The 24,752-nt window shown below is 44.4% G+C and overlaps 1 protein-coding gene across 1 annotated transcript in view; it reads left to right on the forward strand.

Annotated features, from left to right (window-relative positions):
* Positions 1 to 24,752, forward strand: part of LOC140725762 (rho guanine nucleotide exchange factor 26-like) — a 202,796-nt gene that overhangs the window by 39,571 nt on the left and 138,473 nt on the right. The gene's annotated exons all lie outside the window — the stretch shown is intronic.

Here is a 24,752-nt window from a genome sequence, read left to right on the forward strand (position 1 = left end):
TGGTGAGGGTAACTTCACTCAACATGACTCCACACAGATTCTACAACCTGCAGACTCATTTTCAAGAACTCTTGCAAATCATGTTCTCAGTATTTTTAATATATTTGCACAGTTTGTCATCTTTTTGCACATTGGTTGTTTGTCAGTCTTTGATTATAGTTTTTCAAAGTTCAAAGTACATTTATTATCAAAGTTTGTATACATTATACAACTTGAGATTTGTCTCCCTGCAGGCAGTCACAAAACCTTTATAGAGTCTATTGTGTTTATTTATTTCCCTGTAAGTGGCTGCAGAAAATGAATCTCAATGTAGTACATGGCAAATATCCAAAATTTAATAATGTATTTACCTTGAACTTTGAACTTCTGGCATATAACCAACCACCCTCTGTGTGGAAAATTTTGGCCCTCAGTTTCCCTTTAAATTTTCCCCTTCTGTGCCATTTAGTTTTAGACTCTCCTACCCAACAATTCACCTTCTCTATGCCCCTCGTGTCAGCACGTAGTGGTTAGCACAAAGCATTTCAATACTAGTGACACAGGTTCAATTCCCGCTACTATCTTGTAAGGAGTTTGTTCGTTCTCCCCGTGACCACGTGGGTTTCCTCCTGGTGCTCCGGTTTCTTCCCACAGTCCAAACACCTACCGTTGGTAGGTAGATTGGTTATTATAAATTGTCCCATGATTAGGCTAGAGTTAAATTGGGGAGGTTGCTAGGCAGCACAGCTTGAAGGGGCAGAAGGGCCTGTTCCACCCTGCATCTCAAGAAATAAATAAATTTCGCTTGTGCCTTCCTTAAACTCAGAAAGATACATTATGGAAAGAGGCCCTTTGGCCCATTGAGCCCCGAGTTAACCATTAACCGGCCATTTACACTGACACTGTTTTTATTCACTCCACATTCTTGTTAACTCTTTCCAGATTCCACCCTTCACCTGTGCAGCAGGAGCAATTTGCAATGGCCAGTTAATTTGCCGACCTGCAAAGTCAAAGTTAAGTTTATTGTCAGGTGCACAAGTGCAGTGGAAAGCTGACTTGCATCAGCATCACAAGCACGTCCTAATCAGATACTGGGGCATCACGGTGGAGTAGCAGTTACCATGACGCTTTACAGTGCCACTGCGCGGGGTTCAATTCCCAGTTGTGCAAAATGCTGAAAGTCGTCATGGTGTTGCTGTACTGAGGAAGGGATAAGGGTTGTGCTGGTTGGTTCAAGAACCAAGTAAAAGTATAACTGTACCTGGTGGGGTGGGACTTCAGGGGTCGCTAGTTGCTGCCTGATGGCAGCTGGGAAAAGGTGGGCATCTCAGATGATGAATGTTGCTGCCTTGGAGCAGCTTCTCCTGTAGTCGTTGAGTGGAATGGCTGAATCCACTACTCCTCGCAAACCTCCTGCATCACTTCAGCTTGAAATTGCCGAACCAGACTGTGATGGAACCTGTCGGTAACTCTCAAAATTACAACTACAGAAGTCTGTTAGTGTCATCGGTGCCATGTTGAATCTCAAAGCTCAAAGTAAATTTGTTAACAGGGTACATATATGACACCATAAACAACACTGAGATTCGTTTACTTGCGGGCATCCTCAATAAATTTATAATAAATAGAAACCATAATAGAATCAATGAAAGACAGCACCAAATTGGGCATTTAACCAGTACACAGAAGATGACAAACTGTGCAAGTACAAAAAGAAAGAAATATTAGTAATAAATAAGCAATAAACATCGTGAACATGAAATAAAGAAACCTTGAAAGTGAGTCCATAGGTTGTAGGAACAGTTCATTGGGGGGCAAGTGAAATGTTGTGCCGGTCGGAAAGTAGACCTCTTTAACCTGATTGCATCTATGTGCTGGACCCATGGCAGGTCATCTGATATGTGAACACCCAGGAATGTGACACTACTAAGCTTCACCATTTCCAATCCCCAGTGTGGAGTGTCTGATGTTCACTCTCCTTCCCTTCCTGAATTGGAAAGATAAGGTTTGGTTTCAAATCCTCAGGCTGTCATGGAGAGTGGTCTTGGATTATTCTCTATCTGTGAGCTGTGCATCCAGTTGGAATTGCTAATTGCTCAGTTATTGTCCCAAGTACTGAGATAGGGTGAGGAGTTGTTACATGCCATCCAAGCGGAACATTCCTTCTATAAGCACATCCAGGTAGTAAACCAGGACTGTGTGCGTTTCCTTCGGGTGCTCCAGTTTCCGAGGGTGGATGTGTTAGGGTTAGTGAGTTGTGGGCATGCTATATTGGCGCTGGAGGGATCGTGACGCTTGCAAGTGCCCCCAGCATGTTCTTAGACTGTGTAGGATTTGAATAAAACAACGCATTTCACTGTATCTTTTGATATACTTGTGACAAATAAACCTAAATTTAAAAACCTTTAATCTTTAAACTGAAAACTGCATGCAGAATATACTATTACAGTTAGAGAAAGCGCAATGCAGGTTGACCAATTGCAAAGGCTGTGTTGAGATTGATTGGGGGATCCAGGGTTCACCTCTAGAACCAGCGTGGGTAACTTCACTCACCTCAACTCTGAACTGGTTCCACAACCTATGAGCTCATGTTCTCAGTATTAATTATTTATTCATTTAACCATGTCTTGATTTTGCACGTTGATTGTTTGGCAACCACTGTAATTTTCATTGATTCTATTGCATTTTTCTGTTCTACTATAAATGCCTGCAAGTACATGATAATATATATGGTGACATATAGGTACCTTGAGAATAAACCTCTTTTGAACTTTGATCTATAGCATATGAGAACTCCTTTCAATATAATCCTTCAACAGGATTGAAGATGTTCTTGATTTATTTATTGACATACAGTGTGAACTAGACCTTTCTGGCCCTTTGAGCTGCTCTGCCCAGTAATCCCCAGTTTAATCCTAGCCTGATCATGAGACAATTTACAATTACCAATTAACCTACCAACTGGTACGCCTTTGGCCTGAAGGAAGATACCGGAGCACCCGGAGGAAACCCATACGGTCAAGGGGAGAATAATCCAAACTCCTTACAGGCAGTGGTGGGAATTGAACCCCGCTCGCCTGTATAGTAAAGTATTGTGCTAACCACTACCGTGCTGCCCAAAACCTAGAGGTGGGTGTTCCCAAGCTTTTGCCCGATGGAAGAGTGGGAAAAGGGAGAATGATTGGAGTGGGAAGTGCCCCTGATTATATTGGCTGTTTTCCTGAAGGAATGGGAAACACAATCAGTGGCCACTTTATTATGTGCCTCCTGCACCTAATAAAGTGGCCACTGGGTATATGTTCATGGTCCTCTGCATCTGTAGCCCATCTACTTCAAGGATCGTCGTTCTGTGCGTTCAGAGATGCTCTTCTGCACACACTGTAGTAACACAGGATTATTTGAGTTATTGTTGCCTTCCTGTCAGCTTGAACCAAGCTGTCCATTCTCCTCTCACCTCTCATTAACAAGGCATTTTCATTCACAGTCTGCCACTCACTGTTTTTTTGATTTTCCGCACTGTTCTCTGTAAAATCTTGAGACTGTTGTGCTTGAAAATCCCAGGAGATCAGCAGTTTCTGAGACACTCAGCCATCCTGTCTTGCATCAACAATCATTCCACAGTCAAAGTCACTTGGATCACATTTCTTCCTCAGTCTGATGTTTGGACTGATCAACAAATGAACCTCTTGCAGCACACACAAAATGATGGAGGAACTCAGCAGGTCAGGCAGTATCTACAGAAACGAATTAGCAGTCAATGTTTTGGGCTGAGAACCTTCTGCAGGACTGGAAGGGGGAAGACACCTGAACAAAAAGGTGGGGGAAGGGGAAGCAGGAGAGCTGGAAGGTAATAGGTGAAGCCAAGTGGGTGGGAAAGGTAAAGAAAGGGCTGGAGAAGGAGGAATCTGACAGGAAACGAGTGAAGAAAGGGAAAGGAGAGGGGAGGTGATAGGCAGATGAGAAGAGCCAAGAGGCCAGAGTGGGGAATAAAAGAAGAGGGGAGGGTTTTATTTTAAACTGAAAGGAGAAATTGATATTAATGCCATCAGGTTGGAGGCTACATAGATAGAATACAAGGTGTTACTCCCCCACCCATATGTAGTCTCAGCAAATTGACGACCAACCCATTGCTGAACACAAACTATCAATAGATATCTTTTATAATCCTACTGATTCCCATGGTTATCTTGACCCATACCTCTTCCCAACCTGTCTCTTGTAAAAATGCTATTCTCTTTTCTCAGTTCCTTTGTCTCCACTGCATCTATTCCCAGGAGGTGGCCTTCCTTTCCAGGGAATCAGAGATCTTCTTCTTCTTCAAAGAACAGGGTTTCCCTTCCTCCTCCATTGAGGCTGTCCTCACCTCTGACTCCTCAATTCCACTGGGAGGCAGGGTTTGAGGGTCGGCACAACATTGTGGGCCGAAGGGTCTGTAATGTGCTATACTATTCTATGTTCTATGAACATCCGCGCTCACCCCATCTTCCCGCTGCCTTATCAGTGATAGACTTCCTCTTGCCCTTACCCACCATCCCATGATCCACTGCATCTAGCTCATCATTTTCCACAACTTCTGTCATGTCCGAATGGGTCCCACCACAAAACATATCTTTACCTTCCCCCAGTCTCCGCAGGGATATGTCTCTCCATGATTCATTTGTCCCACTAATCTCCCTCCTGGCACTTTTCACTCCCAAGTGGCTGAAGTGCTACACCCGCCCATTCACCTCCGCCCTCACCACCATTCAGGGCCCCTAACGGTCCTTCCAGGTGAGTCAACACTTTACCTGTGAATCTGTTGGGGTTGCCTATTGGATCCAGTGCTCCCAATGCAGCCTCCTCTACACTGGTGAGACCCCTTGCAAATTAGGGGAATGCTTCGTCAAGCATTTCCGCTCCATCTGCCAAATGCAGAACTTTGTGGTGGCTAGACAACTTAATTCCCATTCCAGCATATTGGTCCATTGCCTCCTCTTGTGCCAAGAGCAGGCCACCCTTAGGGTTGAGGAGCAACCCCTTGTATTCCCTCTGGGTAGTTTCCAATCTGATGGCTTGAATGTAAATTCATCCTTACTATTTTTAAAAAAATACCTCCCTTCCCCTCTTCTATTGCCCACTCTGGCCTCTTCCTACTTCTCACTAGCCTATCAGCTCCCATTTGTACCCCTCCTCCTTCCCTTTCTCCTATGGTCCACTCTCCTCTCCTATCAGATTCCTTCCTCTCCAGCCCTTTATCTTTCCCCCCCCCCCACCTGGCTTCACCTATCACCTTCTAGCTATCCACCTTTCCCTCCCCTTCCTTTCCAGTCCTGAAAAAGAGTCCTGGCTAGAAATGTCAACTGTTTATTCATTTCCATAGATGCTGTCTGACTTTGAGTTCCTCCAGCATTTTGTGTGTATTGCTCTGGATTTCCAGCATCTGCAGACTTCTCATGTTTATGATTAACTGAATCCTTCACCAAGTCTGCATGCTTTTATGCATTGAGTTGCTGCCACATGATTGGCTGATAAGATATTTGCATTAATGAGCAGGTATGCAGGTGTATTTAATAAATTGGCCACTGGGTGTAAAGACAAAGTTAATAAATCTTCAAGTGCCTTGCAGTGATGCAGTAATACTGTCTGCAAATCCATTGGAGGACTAAATGATTCAGAGAGACCACATTACATTGTGGGCCAAAGGGCCTGTATTGTGCTGTACCATTAGCCTCACCCAGGCCAAGAAAATACACAAAAATCAGTTGATATGGCCTTCTCAGTAAGAATCACAAGATAACATATTTGTACTTTGAAAATAAATTTGCTTTGAACTTTAAACCACACCTCTCCAGTTTTGTAATGAAGACTTTCTTATGAAAGGTTGATCAGAAAGGGTACTGACTAAAAGTAGAGAGAGAGGAAACTTGTTCTGTTGTTTGTGGGAATGAGTATATGCAATTAGGTTGTACTTATGAATTTAGGAATATGAGAGCCTATTTGGATGTACAGCAACACTCAAGATGCTGGAGAAAGTCAGCAGGCAGGCAGTATTTTTGGAGGGGAATAGACTGAACGTTTTAGTCTGAGACCCATCATCAGGACTGGAACGCAAGGGGGCAGAAGTCAGCATAAGAAGGTGGTGGGAGTGGGAGGAGTACAGACTGGCAGGTGATGACAGGTGAGGGGGAAGGTGGATTGGTGGGTGGGGAGGGGGGGAAGATGTGAAAAGCTGGGAGGTGATAGGTGGAAGATGTAAAGGGCGAAAGAAGGAGTCAGAATCTGTTTTATTACCACTGACATACAGCATGGCATGAAATTGTTGTTTTGTGGCAGCAGTATAGAGTAGTACATATGTGGATCATGATGTATCCATTTCCCTCCCAGGAGGTTGTAGCTGAGGGGGAATTAGATCAGCCATGATGTAGTGGTGGAGCAGATTCAAAGGGCCAAAAGATTTAATTCTGTCCTGTATTTTATGGTCCGATAAAGAATTGCTGTACTCTAGGTCCCAATGGAAATACAAATTTAACTCCGATAGGAGAGGACATGGAATGGCTTCACAAGTCCCTGAACTGGGGGCTAAGCAGGTGCTACACCTTGCCCAAGGGTGGCCTGCAGGCTAGTGGCGAGAAAGAGCACTTTACACTTCATTTGGTAGAGACGTATTTCCACCCCACGTCTGGAATGTGCAGACATTGTTAGCAAAGTACATACACTTCACCTTATACTATCCTGAGATTCATTTTCTTGTAGGCATTCACAGTAGAATAAAAACTTGTTGCAATAATATCCTTTCAAAGGATATTAGAGCAAAGACCACACACAGTGGAGTAAAGGGAAATACAGAGGCATGTGAGAGGACTTGGCCAGAATTGATGGAAAAGAACACTGGCAGGGTTGATGGCAGAGCAGCAATGGCTGGAATTTCTAGAAATAATTCGAAAGGCACAGGATGTATATATCCCACAGAGGAAGAAGTATTCTAAAGGAAAAATAACACAACTGTGGCTAACAAGAGAAGTCAAAGCCACTGTAAATGCCACCGTAAATACCAATGAGAGGGCAGATAATAAAACAGATTAGTGGGAAGTTAGAGGATTTGAAAGCTTTCAAAAATGAGCTTAACACAACTAAAAAAGTAATTAAAGTAAACATGGATTACAAAAGTAAGCTAGCCAATAACATTAAACAGGATACCAAAAGTTTTTATCAGATACGTAAAGTATAAAGGAGAGGCAAGAGTGGATATCAACTTGCTGGAAAATGATGCTGGAGTGGTAGTAGTGGGGGGGGGCAACAAATTGGCAGATGAACTGAGTAAGTATTTTGCATCAGTCTTTACTGTGGAAGACATTAGCAATATGGTAGAAGTTCTGGTTGTCAGATGGCATGAAGTGTGTGAAGTTACCATGACTAGAGAGAAAGTTCTTGGGAAAATGAAAGGTCTGAAGGTAGATAAGTCACCTGGACCAGATGGTGTACACCCCAGGGTTCTAAAAGAGGTGTCTAAGGAGAACATGGAGGCATTAGTAATGATATTTCAAGAATCTCTGGATCTGTCAGTACCTCCAGTGGAACTCTGTGTGCTTCCCCCTAGCTGTCAGTCTGTGGTTTTGTATTGCCATGTGCTCCTGTCCCCACTCCTGCTCTACTCCGGCCCCTGTATTACTGAGTTTCTCATCTGCTTCTCATTATTACCTGTATTGCTGCCACCTGTGTCTCATTGTGCTCCACCTATATGTTTATTGTTCAGTGTATTTCAGTCCTGTGTTTTCATCTGTTTGTTACCAGAGTGTGCCAGTGAATTTTCCTGAGCCTTTCCAGCATTTGTATCTGTACTTTGTCAATCTGAATATCGACTGCATGTTTCATGATTCTGGTTTTTGGATTTCTCTGGATGTTTTGATCTCTGCTTGAATTTTGATGCTGACTTTGTTTCCACCTCGGGATTTGCTACTCAATATCACTGTGTGCACGGTACTGAGTCTGCGATTGGATCCCTGCTCCTGACAGGAACCTAGAATGGTTCCAGAAAGCTAGAAAATTGCAAATGCCACTCTAGTCTTCAAGAAAGGAGGGAGGCCAAAGAAAGGAAACTATAGGCTAGTTAATCTGACTTCATTGGTTGGGAAGATATTGGAGTTGATTATTAAGGATGTGGACTCAGGGTACTTGGAGACATGAAAAATAAGCCTCAAAGTCGGCATGGTTTCCTCAAGGGAAAATCTTTCCTGACAGATCTGTTGAAATTCTTTCAAGAAATAACAAGCAGGATTGACAAAGGAGAATTGGATGTCTACTTGCATTTTCAGAAGGCCTTTAACAAGGTGTCACTCATGATATTGCTTGACAAGCTACAAGCCCATGGTATTACAGGAAAGATTCTAGAGTGGATAAAGCAGTGGATGATTGGCAGGAGGCAAAGAGTGGGAATAAAGGGAGTCTTTTCTGATTGGCTGCCGGTGACTAGTGGTCTTCCACAGGGGTCTATGTTGAGATTGTATTTTTACATTAGAACAGAAAACAGGCTATTCGGCCCTTCTAGTCTGCTGAAACTTTATTCTGCTAGTCCCATTGACCTGCACCCAGTCCATAACCCTCCAGAACTCTTCCGTCCATGTATCTATCCAATTTATTGTTAAAACTTAAGAGTGATCCTGCATTTACCACGTCAGATGGCAGCTCATTCCACACTCCCACCACTCTGAGTGAAGTTCCCCCTAAACCTTTCCTCTTTCACCCTAAAGCCATGTCCTCTTGTATTTATCTCTCCTAATCTAAGTGCAAAGCACCTACTCGCATTTACTCTTTCCATACCCCTCATAATTTTGTAAACCTCAATCAAATCTCCCCTCATTCTTCTATGCTCCAAGGAATAAAGTCCTAACCTGTTCAATCTTTCCCTGTAACTCAACTCCTGAAGACCCGGCAACATCCTAGTAAATCTTCTCTGCACTCTTTCAATCTTACTGGTATCCTTCCTATAGTTAGGTGACCAGAACTGCACACAATATTCCAAATTTGGCCTCACCGATGTCTTATACAACCTCACCATAACATCCCAATTCCTATACTCAATATTTTGATTTATGAATGCCAGGATGCCAAAAGCCGCCTTTACAAATCTGTCTACCTATGACACCACTTTCAGGGAATTATGTATCTGAACTCCCAGATCCCTTTATTCCTCTGCACTCCTCAGTGCCCTACCATTTACTGTTATTTCCTACCTTGATTTGTCCTTCCAAAATGCAACACCTCACACTTGTCTGCATTAAATTCCATCTGCCATTTTCTGGCCCATTTTTCCAGTCGATCCAGATCCCTCTGAAAGTTTTGAAAGCCTTCCTCACTGTTCACAACGCCTCCAATCTTAGTGTCATCAGTAAACTTGCTGATCCAATTTTCCACATTATCATCTAGATCATTGATATAGACAACAAACAGCAATGGTCCCAGCACAGATCCCTGAGGCACACCACAGTCTGAGGCCTCCACTCTCCACACACAGGCCTCCAGTCTGAGAAGCGATCATCCACTACCACTCTGTCTTCTCCCACACAGCCAATTTCGAATCCAGTTTACAACCTCTCTGTGGATACCTAGTGTCTGAACCTTCTGAACTAACCTCTCGTGTGGGACCTTGTCAAAGGCCTTACTAAAGTCCATGTAGAAAGCATCCATGGCTTTTCCTTTATCTACTTTCTTGGTAACCTCCTCGAAAAACTCTACAGGATTCAGTAAACACAATCTACCACACACAAAGCCTTGCTGACTATCCTTAATCAACCCTTGGCTATCCAAATACTTGTATATCCAATCTCTCAGAACACCTTCCAATAATTTATCTACTGCTGATGTCAGGCTCACTGGCCTGTAATTACCTGGTTTACTTTCAGAGCCTTTTTTAAACAACAGAACAACATGAACTAGCCTCCAGTCCTCCGGCACCGCACCCATGGCTAAGAACATATTAAATATTTCTGCCAGGGCCCCTGCAATTTCTACATGAGTCTCACTCAAGGTCCAATGAAGTATCATGTCAGGCCTTGGGGATTTATCTACCTTTAGTCAAGTCAAATCACTTATTTGCTCTAAGGCAGCAAGCACCTCCTCCTCTTTAATCTCTATATGTTCTATGACACTACTGCTTGTTTCCCATCCATCCATATACACTATGCCAGTTTCTTCAGTAAATACAGATGCAAAAAACCGTTTAAGATCTCCCCATCTCATGAAGCTCCACACATAGACGACCACTCTGATCTTCGAGAGGACCAATTTTGTCCCTTACTATCCTTTTAATATACTTGTAGAAGCCCTTTGGGTTTACCTTCACATTATCTGCCAAAGCAACCTCATGTCTTCTTTTTGCCTTCCTGATTTCCTTCTTTAGTGTTTTCTTACATTTTCTATACTCTTCAAGTACCTCATTTGTTCCTTGTTGGCTATACCTGCTGTACACCTCTTTCTTTTTCTTAACTGGATCGCCATTATCCCTTGATAACTAAAGTTCCCTATGCCTGTTAACTTTGCCTTTAATCCTGGCAGGAACATGCAAACTCTGCACTCTCAAAATTTCGCCTTTGAAGGCCTTCCACTTACTGAACACATCCTTGCCAGAAAACAACTTATCCCAATCCACTCTTCCCAGGTCCTTTCTCATTTCCACAAAAGTGGCCCTTCTCCAATTTAGATCCTCAACTCGAGGACCAGCCCTATCCTTGAAACTAGTGACATTATGGTCACTGGACCCAAAATGTTCCCCTACACATACTTCTGTCACCTGACCTGTCTGGTTCCCTAATAGGAGACCAAGTATTGCATCCTCTCTCGTTGGTACTTCTATATATCGATTTAGAAAACTTTCCTGAACACATTTGACAAACTCCAAGCCATCGAGCCCTTTCACAGTGTGGGAGTCCCAGTCAATATGTGGAAAGTTAAAATCCCCTACTATTACAACTTTCTGTTCCTTGCATCGGTCTGCTATCTCTCTACAGATTTTCTCCTCCAAATCTCTCTGACTATTGGGCGGTCTGTAATGCAACCCTGTTAGTGTGGTCACACCTTTCCCGTTCCACAGCTCCATTCATATGGCCTCTGTAGACAAGCCCTCTGGGCTATCCTGTCTACACACTGCTGTGATATTTTCCCTGACCAGTGCTACTCCTCCCCCTATCATCCCTCCCCCCTATCACGTCTGAAACAATGGAACCTCGGAACATGAAGCTGCCAGTCCTGCCCCTCCTGCAACCAAGTCTCACTAATAGCAATAATGTTGTAATCCCACGTGCCAATCCACGCCCTAAACTCACCTGCCTTACCTACAATACTCCTTGCATTGAAATAGATGCACCTGAGAACATTTCTATCATGTACAAACCTTTGATTTCTGTCTCTACGTGCAGTCGTCACACGACCTTTATCCTATTTCACCTCACTGTCAGCTTTAACACTTTGGTTCCCTTCCCCCTGCAAATCTAGTTTAAAACTCCCAGAGCAGCACTAGCAAATCTACCCAAAAGGATGTTAGTCCCCCTCCAGTTCAGGTGCAAATCGTCCCGTTGGAACAGGTCCCACTTTCCCTGGAACAAAGCCCAATTGTCCAGAAACATGAAGCCCTCCCTCCTGCACCATCTCCTTAGCCACGTATTTAGCTGCATTATCTTCCTATTTCTAGCCTCACTGGCACATGGCACGGTAGCAATCCTGAGATTCAACTTTGCACTTAACTCACTAAGCTCTTTGCAGGACCTCCTCCTCCTTCCTATCCACATCATTAGTCCCTACAAGGATCACGACATTTGGCTACTCACCCTCCCTCCTGAGAATACCGTGAGCTCAATCGGAGATATCGGGGACCCTGACACCAGGGAGGCAACAGACCATCTGGGATTCTCGATCTCTCCCACAGAACCTCTTAACTGATCCCCTAACTATCAAATCTCCTATCACTACTACTCTCCTCTTTTCCCTCCTTCCTTTCTGAGCTGAGGGTCCAGTCTCAGTGCCAGAGACACGACCACTACAACTTGTCCCTGGTAGGTCGTTCCCACCAATAGTATCCAAAACGGTATACTTATTGTTGATGGGAACAGGCACAGGGGTGCTGTGCTCATTCTGTCTATTCCCCTTCGCTCTCCTGACAGTCACCCAGCTACCTGCCTCCTGACTTTTAGGGTAACTGTCTCCCTGAAACTCCTGTCCATTTCTGCCTCTGCCTCATGAATGATCTGAAGTTCATCCAGCTCCAGTTCCCTAACTCGGAATGTCAGGAGCTGCAGCTGGATGCACCTTTTACAGGTGTAGTCATCAGAGACAATTGTGCTCGCCCTGACTTCCCACCTACTGCAAACGGAGCACTCGACTGCCCTAACTGCTGCCTCCATTACCAACTCCTGTTAATTAAATTAATTAAAGGAACTTAACCAGCTTTACTTCATTGGGAGCAAGCTCGTCCCCAGCCTCTGCTTGCTGAAGCCTCTCGAGCCAAAGCCTCAAAGCTCCACTCCTACCCTGAGCAACTCACACACTGGCCACTCCTCTTCAGTTACCCCTCTTTTTATTTGTCCCTGCCAATTATCTCCAGTACTCACTCCCTCTAATCAACTAATCAACACTCTGTTTAACCCTTCAGTTGTCCTCCGCGCTCATTTTAAAGCACACTCACCTCAGCTCCTCAGCTGCTTCCCAGCACTCAGCGCCCTCCCGAGAACCTCGCTCCTCCTCCTGTTGTGACGGTCCCGTGATCACAAATTATTATGTCAGTAATTTGGATGATGGAGTTGATGGCTTTGTTGCAAAGTTTGCAGGTGATATGAAAATAGGTGGAGGGGCAGGTAGTTCTGAGAAAGTAGATTGGCTACAGACGGATTAGGAGAATGGGCAAAGAAATTGTGGATGGAATATGGTGTCAGGAAGTGTATGGTCATGCACATTGGTAGAATAAATAAAAGGGTTGACTGTTTTCTAAATGGATAAAAAATGCAAAAAACTGAGATGCCATGGAACTTAGGAGTCTTTGTGCAGGTTTCCCTAAAGGTTAATTTGTAGGTTGTGTCTGTGGTGGGGAAGGCAGGTACGATGTTAGCATTCATTTCAAGAGGACTAGAATATAAAAGCAAGGATGTAATGTTGAGACTTTGGAAAGCACTGGCGAGGCCTCACTCAGAGTATTGTGAACAGGTTTGGGCCTCTTATCTCTCGATAAGAGGGATTTATTGGAAATTCACAAATCATTCAGGATTGAATAGTTTGTCATATGAAGAGCATCTGATGGCATTGGGCCTATATTCATTGGAATTCAGAAGAATGAGAGGTGACCTTGTTGAAACCTATCGAATGGTGAAAGGCCTTGATAGAGTGGATGTGGAGAGGATGTTTCCTATGGTGGGAGATTCTAAGACCAGAGGATACTGCTTTAGAATAGAGAGTTGTCCTTTTAGAATGGAGATGAGGAATTTCTTTAGCCAGAGAGTGGTGAATCTGTGAAATTCTTTACCATAGGCAGCTGTGGAGGCTAAGTCTTTGCGTACATTTAAGGCAGAGGTTGATAGTTCTTGATTGGCCAGGGCATTAAGAGATACGGGGAGATGGCAGGAGATTGGAGCTGAGAGGAAAATTGGATCAGCCATGATGGAATGGTGAAGCAGACTCGATGGACCAAATGGCCTAATTCTGCTCCTATATTTTATGGTCTTATAATTGAATGCTGTAGCAGAGTTTATTGGCCAAATGGCCTAATTCTACTTCCAAATCAGGAGTTTGTATCGTCAGATCAGCTTAAATGACAAGCTGATTTTGAGGGTCCGATCTTCCTTTTCTACTACCTATTTCCGACCTTGAATGAATTATTCATTGACACCCATTGTTGCTAACGTGCCAATTGTACTTAGATGGCAATCAGTTCACATCCACTTCCTGCCCTTTGTACTTTCCTTGCTTTTTATGACCGTGTTAATGTGCCTGCTATTGGAGATTCATTCATGCCCAACATGCTGTCCCTGGGAATCAGAACCAGGTTTAATATCACTGGTATATGATACGTGTTCATTGTCCATTCAGAAATTCGGAGTAGTTGTAAATTCCCTGTATCCCAAACACAGTTTGAAGATTAACTGAAAAGATTAAGGATCATAAAGATTAGCTTTATTTGTCATTTTTACACTATTGTGTAAAAATTTTCACAGTGCTGTAGTAATGTTATTCATTACATTGTATGGTTGCCATAAATAAAGCAAAATTCATGATATAACCGTATAACAATTACAGCACGGAAACAGGCCATCTCGGCCCTTCTAGTCCGTGCCGAACGCTTACTCCCACCTAGTCCCACCGACCTGCACTCAGCCCATAACCCTCCATTCCTTTCCTGTCCGTATACCTATCCAATTTTACTTTAAAAGACAATATTGAAATAATGTGCATATGTGAGTGATGGTAAACCTGATTCTGATATGGGTCTCCATTGTGGAGTGAGAGTGGGAAGTGGGCAGGGAGAGGGGAATCATGGTTGGGAAAAGGGGAAGGGAGAGGGGAGGAGTGGGAAGCATCAGAGAGACATTCTGTAATGATCAATCAACCAATTGTTTGGAATCAAATGACCTTGCCTGGTGTCTCAGGGCTGGGTGTGTAGATTAGATTAGATTCAAATTTATTGTTATTGTGCTGAGTACAGATACAAAGCCAAATGAAATGCATTTAGCATCTATTCAGACATGCAAAGAATAGTGTTATTTACAAAACAAATGTGAATAAGAAGTAAGTGCTACAGCACACAAATATAAAAGTACTGAGACAGTACGATATGGGTGCAGTACTGCTTAGCTCTGTGATGTGAGTTTCAGCAGGGTCACAGCCTCAGGGAAAAAGCTCTTTCTGTGCCTGCTGGTATGGGAGCGGAGGCTCCTATAGTTCCTACTGGATGGGAGGAGAGTAAAAAGTCTATGGTTAGGGTGAGATGCATCCTTGATAATGCTTTTTGCCCTGCCCAGACAACATTTCAAACAGAGGAGATTTACCAGGATGCTGCCTGGTTTAGAGAGTATGGATTATGATCAGAGATTAAGGGAGCTAGGGCTTTATTCTTTGGAGAGAAGGAGGATGAGAGGAGACATGATAGAGGTGTACAAGATATTAAGAGGAATAGACAGAGTGGACAGCCAGCGCCTCTTCCCCAGGGCACCACTGCTCAGTACAAGAGGACATGGCTTTAAGGTAAGGGGAGGGAAGTTCAAGGGGGATATTAGAGGAAGGTTTTTCACTCAGAGTGGTTGGTGCGTGGAATGTACTGCCTGAGTTAGTGGTGGAGGCAGATACACTAGTGAAGTTTAAGAGACTATTAGACAGGTATATGGAGGAATTTAAGGTGGGGGTTATATGGGAGGCAGGGTTTGAGGGTCAGCACAACATTGTGGGCCGAAGGGCCTGTAATGTGCTGTGCTGTTCTATGTTTATGGTAGATGTTCTCAATGGTGGGTAATTGGGTGCCGTTAATCCGCTGGGCAGTTTTCACCACACGCTGGAGTGCTTTGCGGTCCGATACAGGACAATTGCCATACCACACTGAGATGCAGTTGATGAGTCTGCTCTCAATGGTACAGCGGTAAAAGTCCGTCAGTATCCTGGGACAAAGGTGAGCTTTCCTGATGCTCCACAGGAAATAAAGGCGCTGTTGTGTCTTTTTGTTCAGGATGGAGGAGCATCTTGAGTTTCTCTGCACCCCTGGCATTCCTTCTCTACCACCTGTCCCACACCCTTCCTGCTGCGCTCCACCCTGACCGTTCCTAACATCCTTTGCTCCTGCCAAATTTACAAACTCGCTTTCCGCTCCGCGTTGACACATGTACAGTACTGTGCAAGAAATCTTAGACATCCTTGCTCTGTATATATACTTAAGACTTTTGCACAGTGCTGTACATTGAAACATACAGTGAAACCTGTCATTTTGCATCAAATCAAATCAACGAGGATTGTGCTGGGCAGCCCACAAAGTTGCCAAGCCTTCGATGACAATATAGCATGTCTCCAACTCACTAACCCCCAGATTGTATGTCTTTAGAACGTGGGAGCACCCAGAGGAAACTCTCGCGGTTGGGGGAGAATGCACAAAATCTTTTTAGAAAGCACAGGGTTTGAACCCTGATCGGTGATCGCTGGTGGTACAAAGTGTTACACTAACCATTAAGCTACTGTGCTGCCCCGGTAGGTGGTAAGATGCCAAGGAGCTTCAAAACTAGTCGATCCTTCTCAGTTTAGCAATTTTGCTCAATTCTCTGAGAATGAATGGCCATGAATCTTAGGCAATGAATGGCCTAATTCTGCTCTGATGTCTCATGGTCTTAACACTTCCTCGCAACTGCACAACAATCTAACCTGGTTGCAGGGTCTTCAGCTGAAAGGAGATTCATATTCATTCTTTCTTGTTGCATAGGAGCTCTTTCAGTCCATCAAGTCAATGCCAGCCCTCAAGCTCCTTCCCATTCAACTAAATTCCAGAGGACCTCAGTGGGCCGAGCAGAATCTGTAGAGGGAGATCCTTCCACAAACAAGGAAAAATCTGCAGATGCTGGAAGTCCTCAGAGATTCTCTGCTACCCATCTGTATTAGTGGCAGCTTCCAGAAGCCATTTAGCGCTCTGGTTTTTTCCCCACAGTCCAACAATGGACTGGTTGGTAGGTTAATTGGGCATTGTAAATTGTCCTGTGATTAGGCTAGGGTTAAATCAGACTATTCTGTGCTTTATCACAATCAAACAATCAATCAATAAATTAATCAATTAGCACGTCTCTGGAATGTAGAAGGAAACAAGAGATTCTGGGCCAAAGCTCTCCACAGATAGTGCTGGAGTTCAGAATCAATCCGAGGTTGACAGGAGCTGTGAGAGAGCTCTCATGAGGAGATGTCACAGGAAGGCACATCCATTACTAAGGACCCTCACCGTCTGGGTTATGCTTTCTTCACATTACTAATGTTGGGGAGGTGGTCCATGAAGTGCCAGTAGCACGATGCCGAGATACATCCTGCGGATGCGCTGGGGCACATCATCAGCAATGTAACCTGGGTGTTTCGGGTCTTCCAACATTAGCCACTCTCTCCCAGGTGAGCCTGCCAGGGTTGGTCAGTCCCTGGCTTGCGTCCCAGTTGCACTCATCCGCAGATCACGCCTCTTGATCCATCGCAATCTGGAGTCTCGCTCAGCAGCCTCTGTGACGGCCCTGATGGCCCGTTTCTTTGCAGCCCACATAATGCCAAGGGGAGAGTAGCTTCTTGTGTCATAACTGCATGGTACTATTTGTTAAATTATTTCCAGTAATATTTATTTATGCGCTGTTTGTGAGTTATACGTACTGTGTTTGCACCTTGGACTGGAGGAACATTCATTTGTTTGCAGGTATACATGCGTATGGTTGGAATGACAACAGACTTGAACTTGTAGAGGAGCCTGAAAATACACACTTAATGTTTTAGGTGCTGCACCTCCCCCTCTGCCATCAGATTTCTGAATGGTTCATGAACACCACCTCGATATTCCTCTTTTGCTCTCTCTATTTATTCTGGTAGCTTTTAGGAATTTTTATGTTATGCATTGTGGTGCTGCCACTTGACAACAAATATCAAACATAGAACGCTTCACACAATATGCGCCCTTCAGTCCGTAATGTTGTGTTAAAGGTAGTGTTAGTACAAATGTAAACCTCGCAATTGATAAGAGTCATAGAGGTACAGCTTGTGTTTGGCCAACAGGGATCAGAATCAGGTTTATTAAAATTAATTTGATTAATTGGATCACGCCTCCATTTTGATGACAAGAGGCAGAGATTGAGTGGACAGCCAGAGACTTTTTCCCGGATGGAAATGGCTAATACGGGGCGGACATAGATTAAAGGTGACAGGAGGAAAGTCTAAAGGGGATTTAACCTACTCTAAGATCAGTCTAACCTTTTCCTCTCACAGATTCCACCCCCCCCACCGGCATTTTTTTTCACCCATGTGCCTATCCAAGAGTCACTTATATGTCCCCAGTGTCTACTACCATCCCTGACAGGGAGCCCACTACTCTCTGTGTTTAAAAACAAAACTACCTATGTCATCCACCACCCACCCCCCCCAAGGCACTCCTTGAATCACTTTTAAATTATACACCTCGTACTAGCCATTTTCACCTCGGGAGTAAGTCTCCAGCTAGCCATTCAGTGTATACCTCTTTTCATCAAATAGTTTGTTTAATTTTGAGTCAGTTACTGTACACATATATACAGCTAAACGAAACAACATTCCGCTGGGACCAACTGTGAAACAGAGTGCACTTGGTAGGTGGTTGTCCATCATGTCCGACAATGACAGGAAACCTGGACGGGAGAGGTTTTAAAGTGGTTGCACGGGGGTGGTTCCACTCCCTCAATCTCGGAAGTCCCCGTCTGGTCGTATCTACAAGTGTCCTAAGCTGGCAGACTAGGGACTTCCTTGGTTACAGTGGATGACCACGAAGTCTTCTGTGTCTCGTCATGGCCTTCGCTCTCCACGGTGGGTCGCAGTACCGCCTTCCGGGCCGTTAGATTTCACTGTAGATCTCATCCAACCAGTCCGCGGGAGCTGACCGCACGCTTGGACAGGCATGTCACTATCTTGCCAGTGTATGAGGCTGTCCTCACCTGGTTTAGCCCAGATGTTCACATTTTATATTATTATATAAAATAATATTAACCAATAAAAATATATATTCTGTAGATGTACAAGTTGATAGAAAGTGCAATGTAGTTAAATATGCAACAGCGTAATGCTACTGGTGCAGTTTTAAATCGTGTGTACTGAGTGGTAGCTGGGTGTTTACCACAGCCTGGGGGCAGGAGCTGGTACTGAGCCTAACAGTCGTTGATCTTATACTGCCTGTCAGTAGGAGGTCAAAGAGATAGTGAGATGGATGCACTGTGATGCTGTAGAAAGCAACCAATTTCATAGAATATAGAACATTACAGGCCCTTCAGCCCACAATGTTCTGCTGACCTTTTAACCTACTCCAAGATGTAGCTTCCCTCTGATGTCGCCCTCCATTTTTCTATCATCCATGTGCCACTAAATGGCCCTAATACATCCGCCTCCACCACCGTCCCTGGCAGGGTGTACCGCACACCCACCATTCTCTGAAATCCCCCTTAGACTTTCCTCCAATCACCTTTAATTTATGCCCCCTCATATTAGCCATTTCCATCCGGGAAAAAAGTCTCTGGCTGTGCACTCAATCTCTGCTTCTTCTCATCGAAATGGAGGCATAGATCCAATTATTAAATTAATTTTAATAAACCTATATCTGATTCTGGTACCTGTTTGCCAAACACAAGCTGTATCTCTATGACTCTATGAATCATGAGGTTTACATCTGTACTAATACTCCCTTAACCCATTATGTTCCACCCACGTTTCCATCGCCTCTCCACAAATTCTATGTCTCGACCACATGAATGACAATTTAGAGCATGATTTAACTTATCCACCTGCGTGTCAAGGTTGTGGGAGGAACTCGGAGCACCTGGAGGAAACTGAATCCTCTAGGGAACAGAAAATCCAGAGGACGGGGAGAACATGCGAACTCCATACAGGCAGTGCCCAAGGTCAGGACTGATCCTGGGTCACCGGAGCTGTGAGCGGCAGCTCCACAGTGTAAATGTGATGCAACATTACAATTCCTTTTCTTGATGCATCTGGTGTGTCACTGTAGCGCAGCGGTCAGCCTGACACGACTACAGCGTGGGGCACTGCAGATCAGAGTTCAATTGTGATGCTGTCTGTAAGGAGGTTGTACATTTCCTCTGTGAACGTGTGGGTTTCCTCCAGGTGCTGCAGTTTCTTCCACATTCCAAAGAAATACCAGTTAGTATGTTAATTGGTCATTATAAATTGTCCTGTGATTGGGTCAAGGTTAAATGTTACCGTGCTGTATCTCTAAATAAAATATAATTAAGATAAACCACTCTACCACTGTCTCCATTTCTAAGTTGTTTTCTGCACAATCTTTATGTCTTGATACCTCCTCCCATGCCATTCTCAAAGTGGCACTGCTTCTTGGGGTGTTTAATGGGTTTAAAAGGTGATGGATAAATACCTGGTGCTTTTGCTGTGATTGTGGAATGGTGGTTTCTGCTGCGCTGACCAGATTTTTCGTTTAGCTTGATTGGCAGAGGTCTGTCTCCTGGGAAAGAAAATCAAGAAGAAAAATTGCACTGTTACGTTTGTAGTGTGTGTTTTGTGGCCAGGTCTCTTCAATGAACACTTTTACATTTCTAAAGGTCATAAGGTATAGGAGCAGAATTAGGCCGAGTTGGCCAGTTGAGCCAACTCTGCCGTTTCATCATGGCTGATCCATTCCCCTGCCCTCCTCTCCCCGCACGCTCATCATTACAGTGGTGTATGGTGCCACTCAGAGCTACAGTGCTTCATAACCAATGCAGAACATTTGAATGACCTTCCTGACGAAGGGGCTCGGCCCGAAACGTCGACAGTGCTTCTCCCTATCGATGCTGCCTGGCCTGCCGTGTGTTGTTTGAATTTCCAGCATCTGCAGGTTTCCTCATGAATGACCTTGTAATACAGGTTTTGGGTCACGGGTTCTGTTTACAAATGTCTGAAAGGTTTTTTTTGTCTGAAAATATGCAAAAATCATTTGTTACAGTAACCGTACCTTTGCGGTGTTCAAGTTTGATCTTATCTTTATTGTCATTCAATCATATTCATGTATACTGTCAAATGAAACAAATTTTCTCAGGAGAAGGGTACAGGAGCATCAGGGCTAGGACTGCCAGACTGCTTCTTTCCTCAGGCTGTGAGACTAATGAATACCCTGCCACCACCGAGGTCTCGTCACTAGGACAGAGAGCTGTTTACTGTACTGTTATTGTTTACCCATGCTGCATGCATTTTGAATTATATTTTATTAACTTATTTATGGTAATATTTCGGTTTATGTGCTGTGCGTGATTTATGTTTTATGGGTTCACCATGGTCCGGAGAAACGTTGATTTGTTTGGCTGTATACATGTACAGTCTAATGACAATAAACTTGAACTTGTTCCTCCGGACCAAGGTGCATAACACACAAAATTGACACAAAAGTAATATTACTACAAATAATTTAACAATATAAGGGTGCATTTACGACGCAAGTTTAAAAGGTAAACAGTATAACACTACTGCTGCATCATGCATGTTGAGACCTGGGTGGAGGCAGGGGGTTCAGTAGTCTCACGGCCTGGGGGAACAACATCCCGACAGTCCTTGCCCTAATGCTGCAGTATCTCCTACTTGATGGTAGTGGGTCAAAACTATTGTTGGATGGATAGGAGGGATCATTGACAGTGCTAAGTGCCTTGTGTACACCGCACTCGTGATAGAATCTCGGATGGGTGGAAAAGAGACCCTGACAATCCTCTCAGCAGCCTTCACAATCTTTTGTAGTGTCTTATGCTCAGATGCCTTGCAATTCCCGTACCAGACTGTGACGCAGCTGGCCAGGGCACTCTTTGACAGTGCTCCTGTAAAAATTGGTTGGAATGGGGAGGGAGTGGGGGAGCCTCACATGACTCCACGTGGAAGAAGGACGACTCTCTCTGCAGTCCTCACTATCCTTGGGGTCAGATGCCTTGTAATGGATGATATCAAAGTGAATGGCATCAAAAACAGATAAGAATGATAAGAAAGAACAATTAAGGTAACTAATGAGAGAGAGAAGCAATCCTGCGGATGCTGGAAATCTGGAACCTTGCTCGTACAAAAAGCTGGAGGAACTCAGCAACATCTATGGAGGGAATTGGGAAGTCGATATTTCAGGCTGGGCCCCTTCATCACTTCTGATTTAAGGTGGCACTAGTGAACCTCGGAGACTGCCGGCTGGTGACTGATAAAACCAGGAAAACAATTAATTAATGAAAAAATTAAACCCTCCTGATGAAGGGTTTCGGCCCGAAATGTTGTCACTACCTCCTCCCATAGATGCTGTCTGGCCTGCTGAGTTCTGCCAGCATTTTGTGTTTTTAAAACAATTAAATACTTTGTTAATCACACTATTCCTGGCAAATGATCATCACAAGTAATAGTCTGTAACTTCCCTTTGGATCTGAAGGCAGTTCAGTGTGACAGAACCAAGACAAGGTGAGGTGACAGGCATGTCACCAAGAGGGAGGAAGACCTGAGGTTTGATTGATTTAAACGCCGTGATGAAGGCTCAATCGAGGCGGCGGAGGTCCAGGCACAGAGTGTACTAATTGGAGTGAACTCAAATGTTTGGATGGAGACATAAGCGCAGGGCTGCATTCAAAAGGTCAGTTTCAGGCTGAATCAAGGCAGTGAAGTCTGGTCACCAGAGCAGATCGGGATGATTGAACTCAATGCTTAGACGGAGATTTAAGCACAGGGCCGAATCGCAAACGTTGGGTAAAGGCCGGTCAAGGCGGTGGGGACCAGGCCCCAGAGCGTATCGAGGTGATTGAACCGGAAGTTTGGACATCGATTTAGGTGCTGGACCAAACTGAAAAGGTCAGGATGTCGGGGCCTGAGGCGAGGGCAAAGGTGTGTATGTACTGTACGTCAGAATTGATGCAATTATGAAGAAGGCACATCAGCGGGTCACCCTTGGGCAAGGTGCAGCACCTGCTTAGACCCCCGATCAGGGTCACCTGAAACCATGGGAGCAGGTGGAGGATGGCTGTACGAGCAGCTGGTGCATATCACAAGTCCTGGTTATGAGATCACTGATGCCAGGCAGATAATCTCTGAAGAGTATTGATAATGGCTAGAGTAACCCACCTTGTAAAGACACTGCTCAGATGAAGGCAATGGCAAGACACTTCTGTAGAAAATTTTCCAATAACAATTACAGTCATAAACGATGATTGCCTACATCATATGACCTGCCTCATAATAATGATGACTTTGGAGAACATTCTATCTGCTGTGGAGGGACCACTGCACAGGATTGGAAAAAGCCGCAAAGGGTTGTAACCTCATCATGGGTTTTAGCCTCCCCGGCTTCGAGAATGTCATCAAAAGGTGACGCAACAAAATGGCTGCATTCATCATTAATGACCCCCATCACTCAGGATGTGCTCTCTTCTTATTACCATCAGAGAGGAGGTACAGAAGCTTGAAGACACACACTCAACAGTTTAGGAACATCTCCTTTGCCTTTGCCATCAGATTTCTAAATGGACACTGAGCCAACCCACAAACACTGCCCCAGTAATTTTGACTCTTTTTGCAATATTTATTTACTTTACTATTTGTGGCAAATTTCACCGCATACAGTATGTCAGTGATAATAAATCTGATTCTGATTCAGACTTTTGAATTTAAGAGTATTATGGCAGCTTGTTTGAATGTGGAGGTGGTCTGTAAGTCAGCAGTTCATAACCCAGCAACGTCTTTTTTAAGAAGTGCAGCAGATGAGTAGTGCAAAATCCCACAAGCTGGCATATAGTCAAACAACACAGAAACAGCCCAAAGAGTCTGTGCTCAACATGAACCCAGTTGGTTACACTAATCCTGTTAGGTTCTCCTGCCATTCCCACCAATTTCTCACACTCGCCACTCACCTACAGCCCTTCCCCTTTTTCCACCAATCACCTCTCAGATTCTGACTTCGTTCCCTCCTCCCTCACCCACCTTCCCCCCTTCACCTGCTTTAACCCAGCACCTGTTAGCTTCTACTCCTCCTCCTCATTCTGGCTTCTGAATCCTTCCTTTCCAGTCCTGATGAAAGATCTCAGCACAAAATCCTGACTATTGCTCTCTATAGATGCTGCCTGACCTGCTGAATTCCTCCAGCATTTTGTGTGTGTTGCAATAAACTTCTAGCATCTGCTGGGGTCATTTATTGTATCTCGTGCTGGTCTATGGCATCCTCTTGTGCCAAGGTGAGGCCCCCTTCAGGGTGGAGGAGCAACACCTTATATTCTAACTAGGTACCCTCCAACCTGATGGTATGAATATAGATTTCTCCATTCTGTAAACAAAATTCGCCTCCCCTCTTTCCTCTGTTCCCCACTCTGAGCTTTACCTTCTTCTCACCTCCCTCTGGGTCACCTCCTCCATCCCTTTCTCCTATCGCCCACTCTGCTCTCCTATCAGATTCTTCTCCACCCCTTGCCTTTCCCCACCCACCTGGCTTCATCTATCACCTTCCAGCCGCCACTTCCCCCTCCCCTCTCTGTTTACTTCAGGCATCTTCCCCCTTCCCTCTCAGTCCTGAAGAAGGGTCTCTGCCCAAAACCTCGGCTGTTTAATATTTTCCATAGATGCTGCCTGATCTGCTGAGTTCCTCCAGCATTTAGAGCGTGTGCTGCTCTGGATTTCCAGCATCTGCAGAATTGTTTATTGTGCTTGTTTATTCCCGACCTTGACGCTGCCTGACTTGCTGAGTTCCTCCTGCAGTTGTGCATGCCACTGTCACCACCACACTGGTCTCTTTTGTTAACTTCATTACTTGAATTTGAATTTTCCCAGCCATTGCTTAAACACATTCCTCTGTGTGAGTGGTCTGAAGCTGCAGATGCTGATCCCAGTAACTTAACGACCACACTAGCAAAACTTACTATACGAGGGCGCATATCAATTGAACGCACTTGTTTTAAATATAAACTATTCCTGTGTCTTCGCTCTCGGCCGGGAGTTGGCAGCCATATGTGAGCGGGCTTTGCGGTAGCCATGACAACCGGGAGGAGGTGAGCTTTGAGGAATTGCAGCTCTTTCTGTAACATATAGTAATACTAGGAGATTAAACAGAGGTTGAACTGACACAAGAG

Source organism: Hemitrygon akajei, chromosome 3 (assembly GCF_048418815.1).
Source record: "Hemitrygon akajei chromosome 3, sHemAka1.3, whole genome shotgun sequence".
Classification (NCBI taxonomy): Eukaryota; Metazoa; Chordata; class Chondrichthyes; order Myliobatiformes; family Dasyatidae; genus Hemitrygon; species Hemitrygon akajei.